The following is a 25,145-nucleotide window of genomic DNA, read 5'->3' as shown; positions in this document are numbered from 1 at the left end:
GAGAGAGAGAAAGAGGGAGAGATAACAGAGTTAATAGACTGTTAACTACAGAGCTCACACTGCTGGTCACCAGAGGGGAGGTGGGGGGGGGAGATGGGGGAACTAGGTGATGGGGATCAAGGATGTACCTGTCGTGATGAACACCGGGTGATGGAGGGAAGTGCTAAATCCCTATATCGTACACCTGCAACCCATATGACCCTGTACGTTAACTAACTGGGATTTAAATAAAAACTGAAAAAAAAACTTGGGAGGAAAAAGCACAGGATGTTCTTATTGGGACACAGCCCCCCGTCCCCCACAGGGGACAGCTGCTGCATGAAGGCTGACCTCCTGACCAGATGCTTCAACCCCAGGACTGTGCGGGGAGAAGTGGGGCGGGGGTCACCCAGTCAAGCGCTCGGTGCCACGAAGTTGTGGGGCGCCTACTCTCCACCTGTCTCTGCAGGACCCCCGCGCCCGCCCGTCCACACACAGCTCCGTGCCTTCTAACACTGCACCACTGCACCGCGGGTCCAGGTGGCAGGTGCTTTGTGAGCGGCGCTCCCTCGCCCTCTGACGCCTTCCCTCCCAGGCCAGCGTCTGGCCAGGAGCCGTCGCTGGGTGCGCGCACTCTGCTCCCTGTCCACTGCACGGATGCCTTCTAGTTGTACGGACGGTCTTACCGCGACGGTGCTCGTAGGGAAGGAGGGTCACGGGGGTGATGGAGCTTCGCCCAGAGCTGCAGGGCGGGGGGCTTGGAGCCTGAGAGCTGCAGCCAGGGGCTGAGAGCCCACCCAGGTCTCCGGCGCTGCCACGTCCCCGGCTGCCAACTCAGAAACCACCGTCCAGGGGTGACCCTTCCATGGAGTGTCTTTCCTACTTGGACTCGGGTGTAGGGAAAAACCCGCAACGCAACATGTTTCGAAACTCCAAAGCCGGCGAGGCAGGAGTCCAAGTGACAGGATCAAACTTTACACTTAGGCGAGAAGGCAGACATTCATCCCTGAAGCTGCACAGGACGTCACAGCCTGGGGTGGGTTCCCGTGGGGCGGGCACACTGCCCCGGGCCGCAGGCTTTGCACACAGACGACGTCGTGCTCCTGCAGGAGCGCCACCTGCCAGAGGGATAGATGGACGGGTTGGGGCAGACAAAGGAGGATTGTAGAGGGAGGAGCTGCTTTAAGGAGCTGGCGGGAGGTGGAAGGCTATGCAGCCTCCCCAAGAAGTGAGTGGCCCGGGGGCTGGGCCCCAATCGAGGACGGGGCCAACTCCATCCCCAGGTGTATGTGGAGCAGGGGAGGAAAATTCTCTTCCCTCTGCTTTTCCGCGTCCACGGCTGAGACCCCCCTGTGATAAAACAGATTATGCAGACAAACCGAGGCAGAGATGTGTTCACATGTCCTTCTCGAATCCACTCAGGAGGTACCTAGAAAGATGGGTGCCTTAGATTCAGGCCTGAGTCCCATCTTAATGGGAGGGCATCTCAGGGGGTGGTGAACGGGGATGGCTTGGTCCTCAAAGGAACAGACGGGAGGGGGGCAGTTTGTGACCGTCGTGTCTGGGTGTGGGGCCGACTTCTCAGTTCCTCTTCTGTGACAAGAGCTCCCAGGGAGGGGACCGAGGACCCCGAGGTCCTTCCGGAGGATGTGTCCTCAGGCACATGAGGGGAGTTCAAAGAAAACCTCTCCCTGCACCTGCTGTCTTTCAAGTGCCTCCTGCTCAAATAACCAGGTGCCACAGCTGTGGCATGTCCCAGACTCCTGTGTGCACATTTTGGGGTGGGACCTTTGGCTGGCAATGTTCTCGGGGATGCCTCTCCTTCTTTACTCTGGGAACTCTGTCTTCACCCTGCTGATGAGAGGTGTCTCGTGGGCAGGGTGTGAAGGGCCAACGCTGGGCCCCCGCAGGGTGGAGGAGTGTCCGGTGTGGGAGAGACTGGGAACCACAGGGCCTAGTCCTCTGTCCTGGACCGTGTCCATAAAGCGTCCCAGTGTGCCGGTCGGGCCGGTCCCTATCCCTTATCTTCCCACCCCACCCTTTGCCTTGTTCGTCCCACTTCAAGACCGGGCCCTTTCTAAGCACTTGGCTCATCAGAAAACAAACACCTTTTGGGGTGGCCCCCATGTCATCAGCCTCGGTCCCCACTTGTCCATTTGGACCCTCCCTAACTCGACTCGAATTGTGTTTAATGAATTGTCACCCTGTTTTGAGAAACCAGCACCTTGTAAACCATTTGGGCGAGATTCTCGAAGTCCTGCTCTTTCAGATTGTAGATTCACCTCTTCCCGAGCTGGACCCTGACACACCCCCAGTTCACCCCCTGACACACCCAGGAGCCTCCAGAGTGCGGGAAGTGTGCCCCACAGAGAAGCAAGAGGCGTGACTTTTTAAAAACGTTAATTTATTTTTGAGAGACAGAGTGCGAGTGGGGGAGGGCCAGAGAGAGAGAAGGAGACACAGAATCCGAAGCAGGCTCCAGGCTCTGACTCTAGGCTCCGAGGTGTCAGCACAGAGCCCTACGCGGGGCTCGAACCCACAAACCGCGAGATCACAACCTGAGCCAAAGTCTGACTCCCAACCGACTGAGCCAGCCAGGCGCCCCCAAGAAGCCTGATTTTTAAGTTGCGGACAAATCGTGTACATTTCTGAGTCTCCCTATGAGTGAAATCGGTGGGCTGAACGGGCTCAAAGTCCCTTTAACTCAAAACTCTCAGCCTGTGTTTTCTTTTCTCTAGATTCTCTCAAAGCGGGGATTCTAATTTTCTAAGCAGACCCCCCGCCACCCAGCCCACGTGGGTCCCCGGGTCGCTGCTTCTCCAGCCCTGGCACCGACGGTGACCCTCCCGTGTCCAGCGCGGCTCCCGGGTCTTGGGGAAGCACTTGACTTGCCTGCATCCCCGGGGCACAGAACGAGCCCCAGAAAGCAGAGCCGAAACAGACACCGTCTTGCACGAAATGAGCTCAGTGCCAACCTGGGACTACTTTTCTGCCCGGGGTTACTGACGCCCCGCGGTTTTCCCCTTTCACTACTCTCTGGAGAGGGGCTTGCCGACAAGACGCTGCTTACTAGGCCCCCAGGAAGAGAGAAGGAGTGAGGTCAGGGAGGGTCAAAGGGCAAGATGGTGACATCTAAGTGGCAGGATCACTCAGCAAGTCACAGGCCGGGCCAGGGCAGGGTGTCCGAAGAGAGGGGCCCGTGTTCTTGGGTTTCGGAGAGAGAAGGGAAAGTGGCGGTTATCGCCAGGCACGGTTTCTGGGACGTCCCACTCTGTTTATAACTGCTGACACGTACTCGCACACACGGTCACACACGCTCACTCACGCACACTCATGTGTGCTCACTCACACGTACACACCCACACACGCACACACATGCACCCTCACACCCACATACACGTGCACACATGCTCACTCACAGACACACACTCATGCAGGTGCACACACATGCACACACACACTCCTGTATGCTCACTCACATGTACACACCCACACACACTCATGTGTGCTCACTCACACGTACACACACACACACACACACACATGCTCACTCACACCCACCCATGCACATGCACCCTCACACCCAGTCACACATACACGTGCACACGCACTCACACACACTCGAGCAGGTGCACACACATGCACACACACACACACCACACACATTCAGACATCCACACACACATCCACACACATGCTCACGCACACTTGCATGCACACATGCTCATTCACACCCACAGCCACTCATTCACACACACACTCACACAAACACACTCGTTCACACTCACTCACACGCACACTCAAACATACTCATCACACCCACCCACACTCACACGCACACATGCTCATTCACACCCACACCCATGTACATACACACACACACTCACACACACTCCTCCTTTGGCCTCACTTCCAGGATTTGGAAGACATTGCCCATATCTGAAGGGCACCCACCACACCCAAGACAGCACCCTGCAGGGGGTAGTGTGGCCCACTCGCCTTCCAAACGCTTCGGGAATTTCTGCCTTTATGCGTCTGCTAGTTTTAGTGAATACCAGCTTGTTGCCGATCTTTCAAATGCTGCCCCTGGAAATGGTGTGTTATTTTCAGAGATTCATATCCTCCGTGTGGGCTTGGAAACATCTGTTCAGACCAGAACATATCAGTTGAAGCTATATTTTGCTCGTCTCCATATGAGCCCAGGTGGCTAATCTTCATGCCACATACTAGAAGTTTCCACTGTCTGCTGTACATTTTTATTTTATTTTGCACATCTAGTGAAACTCAGGATTTAAGACAGTAAGAACTACTACATTCCTAACGTCCTAAAAGTTAAAATCTTTTAAGTGCGTGTGGGTATGTGTGTTTCTGCTAAAATGCTGTACGTTTCTGTTAGAACACGTGTACAAACCATGTTATTGACAAAAGATTACACATTAACTCAGTGGATTTTAAGAACCTAAACAAAATGAACATCAGCAGAGACACAGCTTCACAAAAGAACATCATCGGAAATTACGATGAAATTATTAGTTAATTTAACAAGGTAATACATACTTCATCACACAAACATAAAACATGTTTCTCATTGATCCCTGTTTTGAGAAAAATGGCAAAGCTATTCAAATGAGTTTGAAAAAGTCAATTTTCAGATAATTTTGCTTCAGAGAGGATGTTTCATGATGCCTTAGAACAGTGGTCTCTAAACGTTTCTACATATTATATTTTATGCTCATGTTTTTACTATTATGACATACTCTACTGCATACTAATACACTATATTTTGCAAACTGCGACCTCTCAATCATTATTAAGCTGATACGAATTTTTCTTCGTAAATGCAATAAGAGCAAGCAATGAACTTTCAGCACGCTCTATTATGGACAGATGGAAATTAAACTAGGGAATCACTCTCTTAAATGTGGTCAGTGGACTTTTAATAACAAAACAGTTTGGTACTGACCTTTATTTTTCAAAAAATTTTTATGTTTATTTATTTTTGAGAGAGAGAGAGAGACAGAGCACAAGCTGAGGAGGGGCAGAGAGAGAGGGAGACACAGAATCCGAAGCGGGCTCCAGGCCCGGAGCTGTCAGCACAGAGCCCGACGCGGGGCTCGGACTCGAACCATGAGATCGCGACCTGAGCCGAAGTCAGATGGTTACCCGACTGAGCCACCCAGGCGCCCCAACTGAGGAATTTAAAACTTCTTTTGAATTATGTGAAAAATACCGGTAATCTGTTGTAAAAAAATGTAACCCATCGGACGACAAATCAATGACGTTGTCTTTGAAAACCAAATGATCAGAAACCACATGACTCAAAGAGGATGTGTTAGCTACCCACTGGCCTCCGCTGCGTCTCTGCCTCGGGTCCTTGGCGTGTTACTTGCTTTGTGATGTTGTGGATCGTGTACCTGCCCGACCTCCTCTGTGATGCTGTGGGACCTGCAGGGACAGGATCATGGCCCACGTCTTCCCTCTCTCCCTCCCCTCTCACGCTCAGCTCTCTCTGATGGATAGTTCTCTAAAATGCTTCCCCTCATAAGGCATTTGATGAAGTGTTGACTGTCTTAAGCATTCAATACGTTAACAAAACCACGGAAGAGAATTACTTGCACTTTACAAAAAAAAAAAAAAAGAGAGTTTTTTAGAAAAACATGCATTATCTCTTGCTGATACTTTCCAACTGGGATGGTAACACTGTGTCATACTCACTTTGAAAATATTTTATTGTGTCTACTATTTAATGGGCAAATCAATTTGCTGGCCTGGATCAAAGCAGAGATTTTTGTTACATTCACAGTGTGTATGCCCTTTAATTACTATTAGAAGCCCTGCCGTGGGAATCAATCATTCAGTGAAATTCCATAGAAAGATCCATAAAAAGCATGTTATCTAAATACGTGAATCAGAGACTAAAACTGAAAGCCTGCCAGTGCCCCTGTTGATGTCATGGTACGTTCTTCCCTCTGTATCCCTGTGGGTTTGGACAGGAAATGGCATTCCAAGGCTCTTAAGGTTAGGATGTTTGCTAGCTGAGGCTTAGCTCTGCGGGGACTGGAAAATCTTCCCAAGTCTCCTCCTCTTTTTCTCAGGGGGCCTCTGTACCTCCGACGTGACCTTAGGTAGCTACTTGGGAAGTATTTTTTCCTCTCATTCTGGCAGATCTTTGTTCTTGAATTGCACACTACCTTTGAAATGAGATGACTCAGCATTTTTGTTTCTCTTCTTATTTGAAGGGATGTGAACCTTAGTGATTTTGTCTTGGTTAATTTTTTTAGTAGGGTTAACGTAATGTTATCTATTTGGGAGAATCACAATTACGTCTTTTAAAAGCCGTCAAAGAGTAAAGCAAAAGGGGAGGAAATGAACATAACTCTGTCTTCCCCTCCTTCTTTTTCCTTTACTCTTGAAAGCAAGACACGTGAAAGTGATCCAGCGATGGCTGTCGTGGGTTCCCCGGCACAACGGTCCCATGTTGTAGGGCCCGAAGCATGCATCTGGAGGGACGCTCTTTGAAAACTAAAGAACAAGTAGAAAATTCACGAGAAAGTAATGTTTTTAATCAGAAGGAGAAAAGAAACCAAACTGCAGTTTTTATAAAAGCATGCAAACATGACAAATGTCACAAAATTCAGAAACTTGCCATAATTGTCTTTTAATTAGCCGCCTGATATAACTCTGAAACCCTTAACAGATTGGCAGTATACCTGATTCAGCTGTAAAGTTTGTTCTGTCATCTTGATAGAACAAAGAGACAAATTGAGCCTTTCCTCTAGAGAGGTTAACATAACAATGTTGTTTAAATTAATAGTTTAGTGGGGGGCGCCTGGGTGGCGCAGTCGGTTAAGCGTCCGACTTCAGCCAGGTCACGATCTCGCGGCCCGTGAGTTCGAGCCCCGCGTCAGGCTCTGGGCTGATGGCTCGGAGCCTGGAGCCTGTTTCCGATTCTGTGTGTCCCTCTCTCTCTGCCCCTCCCCCATTCATGCTCTGTCTCTCTCTGTACCAAAAATAAATGAAAAGCGTTGAAAAAAAAAAAAATTAAATTAATAGTTTAGTGGGGTGCCTGGGTGGCTCAGTCGGTTAAGCGTCCGACTTCGGCTCAGGTCACAATCTCGCGGTCCGTGAGTTCGAGCCCCGCGTCGGGCTCTGGGCTGATGGCTCAGAGCCTGGAGCCTGCTTCCGATTCTGTGTCTCCCTCTCTCTCTGCCCTTCCCCCATTCATGCTCTGTCTCTCTCTGTCTCAAAAATAAATAAATGTTAAAAAAAAAATTAAAAAAAATTAATTAATTAATTAATAGTTTAGAAAAATATCTTTCAGCTTTACCACTGATTAGGTGGTAGAGGCCTGTTCATTTATGGGATTGCTATAAAATATGTGAAGACCTCTATCTAGTTTCTTATGTAAACTGTGAGATTGCAGGGCATTTCAAGATTTTTTTTTTTATTTCGCTCGTAATTAGTTGAATAGATGGGTGATACTCGTTACACAGAAATGTTCCATTTCTAGTGGCTTGTGTGTATCTCAGGTTAACATCATCCATGCCAGGATCCTGTGTCAGATCAGCAAGAATTTTAAAACTTTTTGCAATGGGTTTGGCGGATGCACATCTCTTCATTGGTATTGTCAGAAAATTCGAAAGCCTTTCGTGGCCTCTGTTTGAGATTTATTTCTTACCCTTAATGAATGAATTACTGCTTTCGGTGTGATGTGAAAGATGTTTGTCACATTTCCACTCAATATCGGAATAAGGATTTTATTTTCAAGAGCCATTTTTCTGTTTCCATTTATTTTTCTGCCGGCACTTTTCTACTTAATAATACATTTGCAAATAATAGAAAGAGGGGCACCTGGGTGGCTCAGTCGGTTAAGTATCTGACTTTGGCTCAGGTCATGACCTCACGGTTTGTGGGTTTGAGCCCCACGTCGAGCTCTCCGCTGTCGGCACGGGGCCTGCTTCGGATCCTTTGTCCCCCTCTCTCTCTGCCCCTCCCCTGCTCACACTTGTGTGCTCTCTCTCTCTCAAAAATAAATTAAAAAAAAAAAAAGAAAATAATAGAAACATACCCATTGTGTATGTATAAATGAGGAGCTTGCAATTTCTTATGTCATTGAAACTTCTCAAACATCCTGTCACATTGCTGTTAACAATGGCGTACCAAGTTTTATCAATCTTTTAAATAAATTTATCACATCTCATTTGTCTTTGGGTGTCTCTTTGGAGTCTTCAAATATTTGCCTTGGATCCCTTCAAACATCATGGAACCCAGTTTTCAAAGGTCTCACACTAGTGGTTTGACCTTGTTGTTTCACTGATATTTTCTTAAGAAAAGTCAAACTTTACGTGTGTGTAACATTTAGGAGATAATCCTGTAAAGAAAATATATAACTTGCAGAATGAATGCCAGGGTATTTGACCTGAGGCCAGTGGTGGGGAGGACAGCGGAGTAAGCCGGCAGGGCATGCTTCTTTTAACTTACTAGATTTGACAAAGAACCACATAGCTATGTCCTAGAAAACTCAAATTAAACGTACCTCTAGCTCAGTTTCCCTTTCGCTGAATCTTCAAAATGCCTTAAGCTTTATGGCTTGCCATAAACTTACCTCCGTTTCACAGTGTTCCCAGTTAAGACCTAGAGACTGCCAAAGTCATACGCTTCAGGAACAATGGCCTCAGAACTAATGAAAGAAGGGTAATCAAGCCAAAACATCAATGCTTTTATCCCCAGAGATCTTAGGGTTTTAAATTAATGATACCCTGTGTCTTAGTCTGCTCTGGCTGCCATAACAAACTACCACAGACTGGCTGGCTTAAACAGAAATTTATCTTTTTATACCTTTGGAGGCTAGAAGTCCAAGGTCATGTTCTGGCCTGTTCAGTTCCTGGTGAGAGTTCCCTTCCTGGCTTGTAAATGGCCCCCTCCTCATTGTGTCCTCACACAGTAGAGAGAGTGAGCAGGCTCTCCAGCATCTCTTCTGAGAATACTGATTGTGTTGGGTCAGGGTCCCACTCTCATGACCTCATTCGACATTAATTACTTCCACACTCGGAATAGTTGTGTTGGGGGCAGAACTTCAACAGATGAATTCGGAGGGGGAGGGTGGCGGGGAACTCAATGCAGGCCATATACCATGGATACCACACATGTCTTTGAATAAAATGCTCAAGAAATCAAATTGAAGATTTGCCATTTTATGAAATTTGATTAAAATGTAGAGTGAGATCTTAGCTTGGTTAGAAAAAAAAATCGGCCTTCTCACATGGAAAATACCCTCAACGCATTCCCTTCCTATCTCACTGGTGGTGGTAGTTGAGTTCAGTTTCTTGGATTCTGAAGACTCGCGGTTACGCAAAACCCGTAACCCCGACGTATAACGGTGCGGCAAGCACCAGCTAACCACTGCGAACACTTCCATTCACAAAGGAGGCACATGGGAGTCACTGCCACATAGCAATCCTTGGTTCTCTTAGGACACGTGTGGGCTCTTCCTTCACGAGGAATCAAGGTGTGTGAGCAATTCCCCATGGCTTCGGGCTCTGGTCTCTTGACTCTTGCTTTTGCCCTGACTCATCCTTTTTCCATGAAATGTGACCTATGTGCCTAGCTATGTGGTTTTCTTAGCAGTTTCTTGCCTGTGGAAGTTTGGGGTCCGGATGCCTCATTTCCTTTTCAACAGTTTCTGCCCTTTTTGGTCTAAGTTGGTGGGTTTTCTGTTTGAAAAATTGTGTGTGTCTCCCCTGAATCTTATTGAGACATATTTCATTGGATGAAAGTCACACCTAGAAATATATTGAAAAATAGTTCATGCATTACCTTGAGCTCCTGCTGGAACTTCTGAGGAGACACATCCATAAGTTTCTTCCAAGTCTTATTGTTTAACCGTGTGGTTCTTGGAGACATCACTTTAGATCTTTCTGAGGTCTTACAGAGGATTTTGAAATCACACCCTGCTTCCAGCTGTATGTCATGTGTTCCCGACAGCGTTCTGGATTTTTTCTTTGCCTGAGAGCCATTTTTTCATTTCTTCATCATCTGCCATCAGGAGACGCTGGGAGATTTCAATATTAGCAAGTCCTTGCTCTTTTTTGCTCATCCTTACTTCCTTTAACTGAACTCTGTCTCCTCACATTTCACTGTAACAAGAAGGAGCCTGGTGGCACCTCCGAAACCCTGCCTGGAAACCTCCTTGGCTGATCACCAAATTCACGAAGTATAGTTTTTATTTTCCATATTACTGCAATCAACGATATTGCTAAACTTTCATCCAACACATAACGAGGATCTCTTTCCTTTTGTTTTCAAGAGCATTTTCTCCACTTTACGTTAAGCTTTCCCCTCTGAGCTTCTCACAGGGCAGCAGACGTCTGTTGCCAGGCTCTTCAAGGCCCTTGGTTTTCATCTGCACCCTCCTCAATATTTTTCCAGCTTCTTCCCACTGCCTGGGTCTGCAATGGTTACGCATTGCTGCGTAAAAAATTACCTCAAAGCTCAGTGGTTAGAAGTTACAGCGGACATTTATTGTCCTTTCAGCTTCGGAGGGCCTGTTTAGCTGCAGTCTCTCAGACTTGCTGTCAGGATGCCGGTGAGGGCTGCCTCATCTGAAGGTCTGACTGGGGACGGACGATCAGTCTTCACAGTTGCTCATTCACAGATGACTCGGTGTTTCCAGTTGTTGGTGAGAGGCCTCAGCAGTTCCTCCCCACATGAAGCTCTCCACAGGTGGCTTGAGTGTCCTTATGGCCATAGCAGCCGGCTTCACCCAGAGTGAGTCATCCAAGAGAGGACAACAGGGAAGTGGCAATATCATTGCAATGTCCCTTCAGAACTCATTCACTAGCACCTATGCCACATTCCATTCATTAGAAACAAGCCACTAGGTGTGGTCCACTTTCAAGGGAAGGGGAAAGTGGACATCAAGGGACAAGCATCAAATCATTTATGTACACATTTGAAAACCTCCATGTAATAGCTAACTAAGTTGTGCCATCTATGGGCTCACATAGCAGCTAAGTCCAGGGATAGAGCACCATTCAAGTGTGGTTTGAGCGGGAATCTGGCTCTGATTCTTTGTGATCCTCTTGGCTTTGCCTAACACCATGGCTCATCTTTGCCCTGTTGTTTTCCCTCATGGTGATACATGGCTCCAAATCCCCAAGAGTTGCATTTGTATCCCATGCTACTTCTCTCCTGGAGGTCCCGACTGAGACCGGAGAAATAGAGCTTGCCCAGGGGTTGGAACGATGTTCATCACCTCTGGACAGGCTTCATATATTCCTCTCCGAGGGGGGAAACATACACTCTTCACTCTTTTGTCATTCAGGGGTTCTTATGAGGTCAGAACATAACCCAGATGTTAATTTTTTGATGCAGGAAGCTGGATTATTATAAGATCTAATTTCATAAGACTACAGGGGATAGTACGCTCCGAGTAGCTTACAGGGACAGAGATTTTTGACTACTTGGCTCACTGCCTGGCCTCCAGTAGACTATGGATGGGGAGCTGTTGAAGCAACGGAGAAAGGACAAAGTAGCTATGAGATGGTAAACAACCTCGCATGAGAACAGAAGCAGCATCTGGTATAAGCTATCGATTATTGACGGACCTCAGCCTGTCGATCACTGCTGGCCAAGACACATTCGGTACGACTCACTCCATTCTCACTGTCCGTGTTGATTCTATTTACCACTGTTCCACCTCATCTCCCCCGCCCCCCACAGGCCCCCCATGCATCTTATCTTTCTGGAGCAACATGTGTTGGCACTTCCTTTTCTGCAGTAGAAGGAAGTGATTGCATATGTTGGAAGACACCACCAATTGCTAAGAACTTCTATTTCGGTCTCCCTTCATTCGTCAGTAGGAAATATGAAACGCTGCGATCCTCATCAGCATTTTTCTGGAGATACACACACACACACACACACACACACACACACACACACACACAAATCAGTGTCAGTCGATGAGGTCATGTTGATTTACTTCTATTTCATAGATAAATGCTTGACATATTTAAACTGGTAGAAATACATCGCTTGAGAGTGTATCAGTAACTTTGAAATATCTAGGATCCTTTTCACCATAAACAATATGTCCCTTTGCCATCTTGAGTTAAAAAAAAAAAAAAGATTGAGCCTTGGGTTTTGAAGAGAATGAGGAAATATGGGAAGTTCAGACAACACTAAAAACAGAAAGCAACCAATTGCTTAGATGAGCAGGGGAAAAGAGACAAAAACTGAAAATTTCAGCTGTTGATTATGATTGCGAAAGATTGATTGTAAACTGGGACATTTTTGATTTCAGAAGAGAAACCCACCCTAGTGCTAGGAAATGACACTTCAATTCTATTTATAAGGATGAAAAACTAGCATAGGACTTCCCAAGGTTTTTGTGTCTTCGAAAAACAGACAGAAGTGTCTATGTTCTTCCATAAATCAAGTTCAGTCTTTCCTTCCAGTCACTGAATTCTGATCAGTTTCATCCTAATTTTCCCAAACCATAGTATTTGCAGCCGGAGCATCTCACTCTGACAACTGTCTCTGCCTGTGGAGCACTGATGCGTGTGTGGACAGTGCGAGCCCCACTCTCTCCTTCCCCCCGCCCCGGTCTCCTGCTCTGCCTCCTCTGGTTGGTTGAGCCTCAGCACATTCTGGCAGGAAGGTGGAGGAAGTCAGGCTTCAATGACTCAGCGAGCCCAGATGCTTACACCTCTGCCAGATTTGTGTCACACTGCCTGCCACTTATCAGACTCAGAATAATGAAAACCCTCTTGTTGGCAGGGTAAGTGAGTCCTGGGTGGACACACACTCGCACTAGGCGTGTTATCTCGGGGCTGCGTGGCAAATGCTGCAGGCTGGCCTGCTTCGATAGCACAGGTTGATTTCTCATGATCCTGGGAGCTGGAAGTCTGAGACCCAGCCAGGGGCAGGGTTAGTTTCGCCTGGGGCCTCTCTCCCTTTGGCTTATAAATGGCCGTCTTCTCCATGGTCTTCCTTCAGTGCGTGTCTGTGTCCTAATCCCTTCTTAGAAGGACACTGGTCAGATTGGATGAGGGCCCACCCGGTGACCTCACTCTGTCTTAATCACCTCTTTAAAAACCCCATCTCCAAATACGGTCACATTCTGAGGTGCTGGGGTGAGGACTTCAACATATGAACTCAGTCCTTAATACCAGGGGTCTTTGAAACCAAGGTTCTCTGAAAAAGAAAGACAGTCTCTTGCCTGGTTGCCCTCAACACTGGAAATGGGTGTAGAGTTTTAGTCAGGGGGAGGCGTGAACTGGCTGTGAGCAGTGTTTACTCACATTGAAGTTCCGAAGTCTAGAGGGTCCGTGGGAAGATATTACACCCCCCTCGAGCTCAGGTACCTTGGAGGAAATATCTATTTCTCCCTTTTCCCAGTTTGGAGATATGAAAGGTACTGTCCCAGCTGGTCCCCTTTCCTCCAGATGTTGACGCCCTCAAATTTTAAAAGTTTTTAACTTAGCCAATGATATAAAGTCCCTTTTTTAAACGTTTATTTATTTATTTTGAGAGAGAGAGAGTGAGCAGGGGAGGGGCAGAGAGAGACGGGGAAAGAGAGAGAGAGGGAGAGAGAGAGAATCCCAAGCAAGCTCCACTCTGTCAGCGCAGAGCCCGACGTGGGGCTCGAACCCATGAACCGTGAGATCATGACCTGAACTGAACCCAAACCAAGAGTCAGACACTTAACCAACTGAGCCCCCCAGGAGTCCCTAAAATCCCTGTTTATATAAAGAACAATGATGGCTTGTCCTTAACATTGTGTTTTGAAATCAAAAAAAGGTTGGCTACAGGGGACAGAAACCCTCTTACCCTCTTCCCTTCCTCTCAAATCACTTGGGTGGGAAGCAGGCCCGGTATGGGGCACACAGGCTGGAGAGCAGGCCCTGGGTCTGATGTGATCTCACATATTACCAGTCCTCTGTGCAGACGAAGTCTCCGGGTGTGGTTTTCTGTGACAGCATGTGCTCTCAGATGCAATAGTTGATCTCCATTTTGTCTAGAAACTCGTCTTTGTTTTTGTTTTTCTTTCACTTTCTTCTTCTTAGGGAATGCCAAGATGGTGGTATTCTAACAAATAGGAAGCATTTTGAAAAGTGTGTATACTTTGAATCCGTGCCTAGCAGGGATGAAATAAACACATGCAGAATTTATCTTTACAGCGTAGTAGTTACGAGAGAACAGGAATGTGCATGGAGATCTAGCCATGGGAATGCAAAGCCGCTCGTTTACCACGGGCTGGAATCCGTTCTGAGTGGGCAAGGTGGGCGGTCCTCCAAGCACAGAAATGATCTCCAGACCCTCCCGGACACGTAAGAAATGCCACTTCTGTGACCCCGGAGTTTCCTTCTCCTGCATCCACGGTGGGTTCTATTGCAGCTGTATCCCTGGGACCCTCCCCCATGGGATGGGAGGAGACCCCCGGCTTGGGCAGGTCAAGACAGGCTGTGCCCTCTAAAGCCCCAAGTGATGGTCAGCACGAGGAGGAGAGCCGGGGTTGCCGAGAGGCGGGAATAGACAGGGATCAGGTGGAAGGGTGGCATCGTGAGTGGGCTGGTCTGATGCTGTTTGGGTGGCAGGTGGCCACACGTCATCAGCTCAGGAAAAGTCCCGGAAGAATATCGTAGGGTATTTAAGGTTTTGAATTGGTGATTAAACTCTAAATGCCATCATTTCCCTACATGTGGCAAATATCCTTTGTGTTTTAAAGCATGCTCTTTTGGAAAGTGTCAGTTAATTTAAACTTAAGCCCACAGGGCAGATTTGAAATGCAGGTTTTCAGAATAATTTATAGACATTTTGACTTAGAAAAGACCATTGCTTTCACTGAAATTTAAGTCTTTCTGTGTAATGGGTCCTTCTACACTATTCAAATAAACCATCTCAACAGAAGAGGAAACTTTAATCCAAGCAACCTTTCTGCAGATTTTCATACTATGTTTTAGAGTGTCTCTTAACGTTTTGTTTTTAAGAAATAAATTGGTGTAGAGTCTCACTAAGACATTTGAACTTGCTCCTCCAAACACGTACGTAAGAGTTTACCAAATTGAGAATTTATAGGGAGAGATCCCAGATTAGAAGCCTTCAACATTTAAGTTACCGAACAAGAATAGCCAGAAAAGCAAAATTACAACCAAAACTACGTCCCTTTTTTTCCTTTTCCTAGTTTCAGTCTCTACGTTTGTTTTCATTCCTCCATTTTAATTAAGGGAGGTGTAGCTGTAGATAATTAATTGTCCTGTCGTTCCTCACACGGCCCCAAAACAATGGTCTAGCATTTGGCTTATGAGCGTAGCCTGCCATGTTCCCAAAATTTACCCATTGGAAGCAGAAGCGGAGCCTTTCTAGAAAGTGCCATTAACTAGGATCCCAAGAATTGGCTCAGCAGGTGAATACGTTATAAGGCCCCAAACTGCACCAAAGCTGAAAGGTCTCCATTCATTTAAAAAAAAAATTATTTATGATTATTTTCATTAGAAAGACATTTAAATTTTTTCTAATCTTTTATTTATTTTTGAGAGAGAGAGAGAGAGAGAGAGAGACAGACAGACTATGAGCAGAGGAGGAACAGAGAGACAGGGAGACACAGAGTATGAAGCAGGCTCCAGGCTCCGAGCTGTCAGCACAGAGCCCGACGTGGGGCTTGAACTCATGAACCATGAGGTCATGACCTGAGCCGAAGTCAGATGCCCAACCAACTGAGCCACCCAGGCTCCCCAGAAAAACATTTTAGATACATGAGTGAACCAGGTTCCAAGTACTCACTAGCCCACACTGTAAAAAGTGCGTTTTCCAAGCAAAAAGGAGATATCTTTACCCTTGTGTGGACCACTAAGTCCTGATATTTTCTCTCAAAGCTTTTTCTAGGTGTGCCTTTCAGTAGAGTTTGTGACTGTCACCCTCAAGCTCACAACGGCCTCCCAGATGAAAGGCGGAACCCGGCCTGCCTCTCGGTGTCCTCCGGGGCTCACCCTGGCGCTCAGGAGATTGAGACCCCTGTTCTAGGCCAGCTGCTTCCCAGGTGCCGTCATTCATTCCGAGGGTCCCCCCCACCAACGCTGGCCAGGGCAGCTGGAGCGCAGGGCACTCCGTGCGCCCTCTTCTCATCCAGGCGGGTCTGGCCGGTGTGGACGCCCGCCCAGGACTCCGTCCGAGCCCAGCGGCTCTGGGGGTACTCCTCCTCGGGTTCTTACCATCTTCACTTCTCCACCAACCCGGTAGATAGAGGTCCCCTGCTCTCTTTGAATGACAAACGCCTGGGAGCAAGTGTCACTGACACAGATGAAAAACAAAGGCCCCAACGCGGCGTTCCTTGGGCCCTCGGCTTGACGCTTGGAAACGATGACTTCCTCAGTCGGCCCCATCGTCTCAGGAACCTGTAAGCTTTCAAAGTCAACGGCAGGGAGACCACCAAAATGAAGGGGGAAGCTTGTCCATTATACAGCCTTGTTTAGGATTTTTGTAGAGGTAATAGGATATCACATCTCAATACTGTGGAATGTGGGGCTAGAGATAAGCCAGCAGTTAGGCTGAGTGATGAGCATTATCCCGTCATATTACTTACTAAGCACAGCTGTTAGCAGATCACAGGCCCGGCCTGTGGCTTGCCATTCACAGGAGAGAGGGAAAGCGTTCTCCGTTCTCTTATTTTTACATGCCAGGATCTAATTCTTAGAACACTGGCGTTGAACTCTATAGAAATCTTCAGCCTTATTTTATTCCCTAGGGGTTGGTAACATGTGAAACGGTGTAACAGCGTGGAATCAACGAGAACCCTGTTGCACAGAGTAAGGGCTGTGTTCTGCTCAGGGCATCTTTGACGGGGGCTGGGCAAGAAATCCGTGCTCATTATGCCTTCGCCCATCGTCCACTGTTTTTATAACATTTCACACACACAGACACACACGCATTAGTGTGGCTGTAGCAGTGAACCACCCGTGAGTTCAGGCTTGAAAGCTTTCACTATGTACATACTAAGTGCGTTTCCCCCAGTGGTTTGGACCAGGAAAGATGAGTGAGGACCCGGGAAGAGGGCGTCCCTGAAGGAGGAAAGATGGGCCGTGTGCTTTAATTGGATCAGGTCTCCTTAGCGGCTCATTGGTCAGTTTGGTTAGATTTTATGCACTGGGTCGGACTTCTCTCTCCCGAATCCGCTGAGCTGGCTAATGAGGAGGGCAGATGATGAACACAGTTGATGAGGGTCAGCAAATCTGCTTCTTCGGTTTCATTCACACTAATCCTCAATGCGGTTGGCAGGACTTTGTTTTCGCCTTACTTTGTGGTAGAGAAAAATCCATTGTTAGGGTCCTAATCCCGGCCGGCTGTCTGTGTGTGCTTCCTCTGGTGGCCTGGCAGGGGCGTGCGTGTGCACAGGGGAGCTCCTGGTCTCTGGGAACCGAGGGGATTTGCTCAGACTCTTGCGTGAGCTGGACTTGTACCCGCTACCCGCTTCTGTTTAATGGGCCACACGGAACGCATAATAGCCTGCCGTTGATTACAAACGGCAACTGTGGCCTCCTCCGCAGTGGATACTTGTGAAAGCACCAAGTGAAGTGTTGTTAAGAGTGGAGGGAAGTGACACCTGCCAGGCCATTCAGAAACTCGCGCGTGGTTTCTACGCGGTGAGGGGACTTTGTGGGGAACTTTATCGGGACGTAACATTTTGCCCTTGCTTTACCTGGTGAGTGCCTCGTCCCGCGTTAAGCATCCTGCCACCCCCGAGGCGTCCCAGCCTCTGTTCCGCTCACTTGAGAGCGTCGTGCACAGATCAGACCGGCCTGACGCGGGTTCTGTTTCCATCTCGGTTTTATAGACGAAGAGGTGAGGCACAGAGAACTTAAGCCACCTGCCCAGGGTCACACAGCGGATAATTGGATGCTCGCTGTTCCTCAGAGTGTCTGCTCTCGGCAGCTCTGTTGAACTCTGACTCCGGTGCTGGTCATCTCGGCACCTGACGCTGAATTAACACTCGTCTGTTTCCGTACCTGGCGCCCTCCCCAGAGGGCGAGCTTCTGGAGGGAGATCGCTTGTTTCATTCGGATCCTCAAACGTTCTGGTGCCCACACAGCGTCCTGGCGCTAAGCTGGTGTTCGGGACACGATTACGGAGCTGCCCCAGCGCTCTGAGGTTGCTCGAGGCTTCTGGACTATTAAGTGTCGGGTGTGACAAGTGGAAGTCAGCCTTTGGACTTTCACTTCTTTTGAAATGCGGCTTCAAAGTTTACTTTCCGTCTAAAACAGGTCAACTTGTTTTCTGAATGACAGATCCCTCTTGTCTCGATTCCAAGTATGAGTGTGGGTCAGGCTGCTAGAATGGTCAATCCCTTTGAGCGCATACAGCCTCTTCGCTCCACAAGGCTTCCTTTTGTGGCATCACCCGTGGCATCGCCAGTTCTAATCCTGCTCTTTCCTTCTGCCCTCACTGCGCCCCAACTTCCAACTCTCATTCTGGAGTTTCCGAGCCCCAAAGAACTTGGGTGTTACTTATCCCCTCTAAGGATCTGTTAATGCTTGAAAGGTTTCTGAAATGTTACATTTTTTCTATTGCTTAATTGGCTTACGAATGCACTGGCAAGAAGAGGGGGTTAAGCACCCAATTCTTGATTTGGGCTCAGGTCATGATTTCGTGGTTCATGGATTCGAGCCCCGAGGAGGGCTCTGTGCTGACAGCATGGAGCCTGCTTGGGATTCTTACACTCTCTCTCTCTCTCAAAATAAATAAATTAAAAAAAAAAAGTTAAAAACAAGAGAACCAGAAGTCACTTCACTTGGCATTTCAATTTCACTCTCCGTGGTTCTTTCCTGTCACTAATATTTCCAACACTCAGGACCGCAGTTAATATCACTGATGTAGAATCATGCTTTTCTATCACTGAGGAACAGACGAATACCCAAAGTAAAAAAAAAAAAAATGGAGAAAAGATATATATAAATAGGACACTCTCAGAGCCAGAATTCCAAAATGCCAGAAAACATGTGAAGCTCTCAGTGACACTAGTTGAACTGTTAGGTTTTACCAGCTTGTGGGTTCTTTTTTTTTTTTGGTTCCTCAGCAAATTGCTCAAGTGTCGACATGCCCTCATGCACAGAAACTATGGCGTGGCCTTCCCTCCCTCTTGAGACTTGCTTTCAATTATCCAGGGATCTTGGGCCCTCCGTGGTCCAAAGGGCAGCTGTCCTGCTCCCAAATATCAGGCGAAGAGAGGAAGCACGGTGATGATGGGTGAGTCATGGCAAAGCTCTGGTGACCCATGTGTTCGTGGGGTTGGAGTTCCTTTCCTGGTCGCGGTGTTACCAGTCCTGCCCTGCCTGAGGCTCTGTAACCCTTTGAGTTCACAATCATGGCTCAGACCCTGTGGCGGCTGCCTTGGAGGGTGTCCCAGCATCAGCCACATACTCTGCCACACAGTCCTCTCTGTGTGCCTGGCTCTGCGTCCTGACCCACTCACCCCCATGTCTGCTCCACCGTGAGTAGGCTTTCTTCTCTCTGAATACTGGTCGGAGATGTGTTCTCAGGACTTGTGTCTTTCAGAAGGTTTTTGTCTTCCTTACGCAAGGTGCTCCAAGCCATAGGTCCATGCACGCCACGGTGTTTAGAGAGGAAAAGCTGCTCCAGGGAACATGGAGAATCGCTGGGTGTCTGTCACGTGCCTTGCTGTCCCCCCCACTATCAAGAACCCGCTGACGTCATTCTGTGAACGTGGCCTCCGCACCTCTTCTACCGGCAATCAAGGCGACATGGATTATCACAATGAAGAGATTAAATTTTTGTCATCAGATCAACAAAGGTTGAAAAACTTGGGGGAACAGATGCTTTCATGCTTTATTTGTGGGGGTGAAAATCGTCTTGTGGGAGTGTAAATCGTCACAGCAGGTCTGGACTGCAATTTGGCAGCAACAATACAAAACCTTAGCAAAGGGGGTCGTTTGATTGTTCACTTCTACTTCTTGGGATTCTCCCTACAGAAATAAAAGGTCAAGGCCACAAAAACTGAAAAGCAAGGATGGTCATTACAGAAAAAGAAAAGAAAAGGAAATAAGAACCATTAAGGCCTATCAATAGGAGGATGGCCAGATAAATCCCGTCATATCCATGGAGTGAGGTATTATGCCCAATAAAAATGATCACCCAGTCAAGATCCATATTTATTGACATATAATAACATCCACACCATAGTGTTACTTGATAAAAAGAGGTAATAAATCTTAGGTGATATAGCCCATTCCTACAGCCAAAACTACCCCCCCCCCAACATGAATGCCAGAGAAAGTGATGTTTGGGAGAAGGCAAGAAGCCTGGGGTGCAGTGAGAGAAACTATTTCCAACTACAAATTATTGGTGGTTCCACTTGTTTGTATCTTTCTTGATCAATTTAATATTTTTTTAACCAGAGATCACTTCAACTGTTTGTGTGCTTGTGGTTCCTAAGTGCCAGCCTCCACAGGAAGTTTTATGGACATTTACCATCGATGTTTCTCAAGACCTCCTGAGGTAGGTATTGCCATGATACCTAGTCTATAAACGAGTCTAGCCAAGTTGGAGCAATTTTCCAAGTTCACAGGACTAGTGACCTGTGCAGCCGGCCCTTGATCTCTGGTCATTTTGCCTAACCACAGGTGGGTCTTCATAATGAAAAAGGGATGGTAACTATATATATACTATATATATTATATATATATATATAATATATATATACTATACTATACAATATATACTATATATATAGTATGTATATAATATATATATACTATATATTGTATACTATATTGTATATATAGTATATATATATAGTATATATTGTATAGTATAGTATATATATAGTATATATAGTATAGTATGTATAGTATAGTATTATAATATATATATAGTATAATATAGTATAATATAGTATATATAGTATAATATATATAGTATAATATATATTTTATATATATAAGTATATATATAGTATATTATATATATAAGTATATATATAGTATATTATATATATAAGTATATATAGTATAATATATATAGTATAATATAGTATATATATAGTATAATATTATAATATATACTATATATACTATATATACTATATATACTATATATAAAATATATATATATAAAATATATATAGTATATTATTATATATATAGTATATATAATAATATACTAAATATATTTATTTATATTATATATAATATTTAATATATAAATATAATATAATATAATATAAATATATTATATATATTTAGTATTTATCTGTATGAAGTTTCTCTGTAATCTTCATGAGTATTGGATAGTACTTAACCTCTTTATTCGCAAAATGTTGAAAACAAACACAAGGAAGATGAAGCGGGGGATGGCCATGGGCTTCCTTTATATTTCTCCCTCCTATTCATAGTCAGGCATGTTCCCAGTTAATTTTCTGGTTATTAAAGACATCTTGAGGCTGAAGTCTTCCATTACAACAATGATCAGCTGATTTCTATATTTTTCTGCTCTATTGGAAACACATTCACAGTACCTGTTTTTTCCTGATCCACCCATGACCACTTTGAAAAAAAGGCCTGATACCCTTATGACATCATAGAATGGCCTGGTAGGCACATGGCAGCTGTGTTAGGTGTGGCAGGGCACGTGGCTACGATAACGTTCCAGTGGTTTCCCAGATCACATAGATCACGCATGGATGGACAGTGTTGATGAACCGCATGACAGCTCCACATCAGAACGTTTACTATGAGAACCAGATATCTACAGCGTTACCAACAACATGGAACCTGTTGGCAGGTGCGGGGAAAAAATCAGTTTCCTGCCACTCATCAGCTTTCCACCACTCCTGAAAGAATTACTACACACACGTGCACACATGCACACACACACACACACACACACACACACACAGATACACACAAAACACCACTTCATCTTTCCTCCCAGGAATCAGAAGGCCCAAAGGCCATGTCCATTCATGAACAGACTAGGCCAGGTGACTTGTTAGTTAATGATGGAGCTGGGGTTTAAAGCCAGGCCTATCTCCTGCCAACTCACCAGGGTGAACCCCTGTCATGTAAACAGCACAAAATGATCTGAAGACTCAGAGTTAAAGTGTGGCCAATGTGAGCTGGATGTACCCAGGGAGGAAGTGAAATGTGACTGTGTCAAAACTGTGGAGGGGATCACTGGGGAGCCTGTGCTGGGCGATTGGAAAGATTAAAAGACCACCTGGGGGGAGAGGTCACCTGGGGGATCCCCCCAGATGTTCATGGTGGCTCATGAAATTACTGGGACCTAACAAAGCCTGAGTAAGACTTGTCCAGAGATTGGCCATTTAGAAAGCTCAGTGGTCGTGTGGGAAAGAGCCCCAGATTTATCTTTGCTTCATACAAAACTGCAAGATTTGAGTTTAATATGAACAGCAACCAGGAGCCAGATGCACACAATGGTGGAAAACATGAGATTTAGCTTCTTTTTTTGGAGGTAGGCTAGAAATCCTAAACAATCATCCAGCTCAAAACACACAAATGCTACACCAAAAATGTGTGTGCATGTGTGCATGCGTGCACGTGCGCGTGCGCGCGTGCACACACACACACACTCTGTTAGATCCTGATGAGGCACTCTTCAACCTGAGAGTTAAAGAAAAATAAACTCATTTCAGAGAAAGAAACAGCAAGGAAAAGTGTATGCCACAATCCTGGTCCTAAGCATAAGGAGACCTAAACAAAATGCTCTCATATGTAACCAGAAGCTGGCCCTCACATCCGTCTGTAACACTATCTGAATCAACTAGCCACATATTTGGGCCGAACGACCTTTGGCAATCATCAAGAAGCAAATGTTTTGTGTTTGACAGAAGCAAACACAAATTATATTTAGAGAAATATACCTTCAACATAAGCCTCAGATAATTCCACACAGGAAACTTTCATGGGAGATGAGCTCATAGCTACCAGTCACAAGCCCTCAAGAAAGGGGAGCATGGTGAGTAAGAGCCAGCAGGAAGACCACAGAGTCAACCCAGCACACTGACATCCCATGTAATCTGATCTAATGTATTATATGTGTCTACATTAAGTAATTAATCAATCATTTGATTATATTTATTATACATAAATATAGGAGGTGACTAAAAACTGTAAGCAAACAATAAGAATCCTGAAAAACAGAAAGGCAACCATGGGAGAAAAAATAGGATTTCTAGAAATAAGAAATCAAAAGCTAATGTTAAAAAAATTGAATTTAATTCAATTTCAATTGCGACTTACAGAGCTGAAGAGGCAATTAGTGAATTAGAAAATAGATCTGAAGCAATAATACCAATTTCAGTAATAGAAAAAATGAAATAGAATAAAGAAAATTCAAGGGGTATGATGAAGAAAGTGTTCTGCAATTCATCTGCTCAGAACTCTAGAAGATAAGAGAAATTTTGAGGAGTTAACTTGTGTGAATTTTCCAGATTTGTTGAAAGACACCAGTCCTCAATTCTAAAAGTCCAATGTCAGGCAGGATAGGGTAAAAAATCCACATCAGGACTAATCAAAATGAAATTTCAAAGAAAGAGAAGTTACTGGAACCCTTAGCAAGAGAAGAATATCAAAAAGACCCGGAGTTACTTCTTAACTGCAAAGATGGGAATCAGAAAACAGTGGAGATTATTTTTTATTTGCAGTGAAAACAAATCAATAACCAGCCTAACTGTATCTTCACTAAAGCTATGTGTTTTTTTTTTCAAAACTGAGTGTAAATGAGAGACAAAAGCTGAACGCATTTGCTACGACCAGAACTGAAATAACGAAAACTTTTGATTCATAGAATTTTAACAATTAGGCTTAAAATACTGGATAAAAAATATTACAGATGCCCATTGTTTCCAGGCCTTTGTATCATGCTGGAGGCTAAAGACATTGATTATCTTCGGACTTCTTTACGAAAACCATGAAATGACACTACAACAATAGAAATCGGCGTTGTAGATCACACTTGGTGGAAATTTAAATACCAGACTGGAGTCACAAACCTCAATGCATTTAAAAGAATTCAAGAAAGAGGAAAGGCAGATAAGAGCTATAGCATAAATGGTGCTAACTGGAGAACACAGACGGAGGAGTGTGTCTGTCTCCGTCCTGGCAGTCCTGCGTGAGGGGCCAGGCTTGTGGGATGCCCTGTCCTCCTCTTCTCTTGGTTGGCATCACCAGCTCCAAGGGACACTCAGCCATCAGTATTTCAGAGTCAACAACAACAGCGGGGGCGGGGGTGGGGGGTGGGACCGTGGCTTCCTTTCTGAGGTTAGGACCCAATCTCCTGGGAGCTGGCTGTGTTCCTCCACTCACCTCCTGATTTCCTGCGCTCGGTTCCATTTAGCTGGGACATTCAGCTCTATGGGGGAATGACAGACGGTCCCGTGGGCCAGAGGAAAAAGTGGGAAAGGATATTGCAGGCAATTAGCACTCTCCGCTGTCATGTTCAGTGTCAACGGACCAAACATTCTGGTTAAAATGTAAATATTTTAACACAGTATTTAAAAACATCTAACTAATTGCTGCTTATTAGAGGCACGTCCAAATTATAAGAATTTAGAAAATGTGGGCGGTTGAAAATGTTTCTTCCTGTAAACTGATAAATATATATGAATTTGTAAATAAGCTTACACATGCACATATATATGCACATGTGTATGTGTGCATATATATATGTTTGCATTTACTTTAAGTGTCTGCGCACACACTCGTGTTACACAGATCTCAACAAAAGAAAGCTGGTGTAATATTATTTTATCAAGCTAAAGAGACTTAAGGGGAGAGACCACTACTAAAGATAAAAGGGTTATCATATGACATGAAAGTGTCCATTTTCCAAGGAATATGTAACTAATTTAGGGGCACCTAATAATGAAGTGTTAAAAGCAAACATTGTCAAAGCTACAGATAGAAACGGACCGATTTCGACATTTTGTTAGGAGGTTTTTAATAAAACGGATGAGCTCTGCGTTCTGGCTGTGTGATATTTGGCTGTCCCTTAAGCTGTCTGTGATCCTTGATGGTAAAATGGTACCATAAAGTAATAAGGGCTTCCTAATGCTGAGTAAAATAAATAGCCTGGGTAATATACTTAGCAAAGTAGGGGCAGGAAATATGCCATAAAACAAAGTGTTACTATTA

The 25,145-nt window shown here is 45.6% G+C and overlaps 1 long non-coding RNA gene across 1 annotated transcript; it reads left to right on the top strand.

Annotated features, from left to right (window-relative positions):
* The first annotated feature begins 12,624 nt into the window (after positions 1 to 12,624).
* LOC131483662 (uncharacterized) lies at positions 12,625 to 16,170 on the top strand. Its single transcript, XR_009247844.1, has 3 exons — positions 12,625 to 12,760; positions 14,163 to 14,363; positions 15,858 to 16,170. It is a non-coding gene; the product is annotated as an uncharacterized LOC131483662 (long non-coding RNA).
* Positions 16,171 to 25,145: the final 8,975 nt, after the last annotated feature.

Source organism: Neofelis nebulosa, chromosome 8 (genome assembly GCF_028018385.1).
Source record: "Neofelis nebulosa isolate mNeoNeb1 chromosome 8, mNeoNeb1.pri, whole genome shotgun sequence".
NCBI classification, from domain to species: domain Eukaryota; kingdom Metazoa; phylum Chordata; class Mammalia; order Carnivora; family Felidae; genus Neofelis; species Neofelis nebulosa.
Note: the sequence above shows the minus strand (reverse complement) of the source record. Positions and strands in the feature narration are given on the sequence as shown.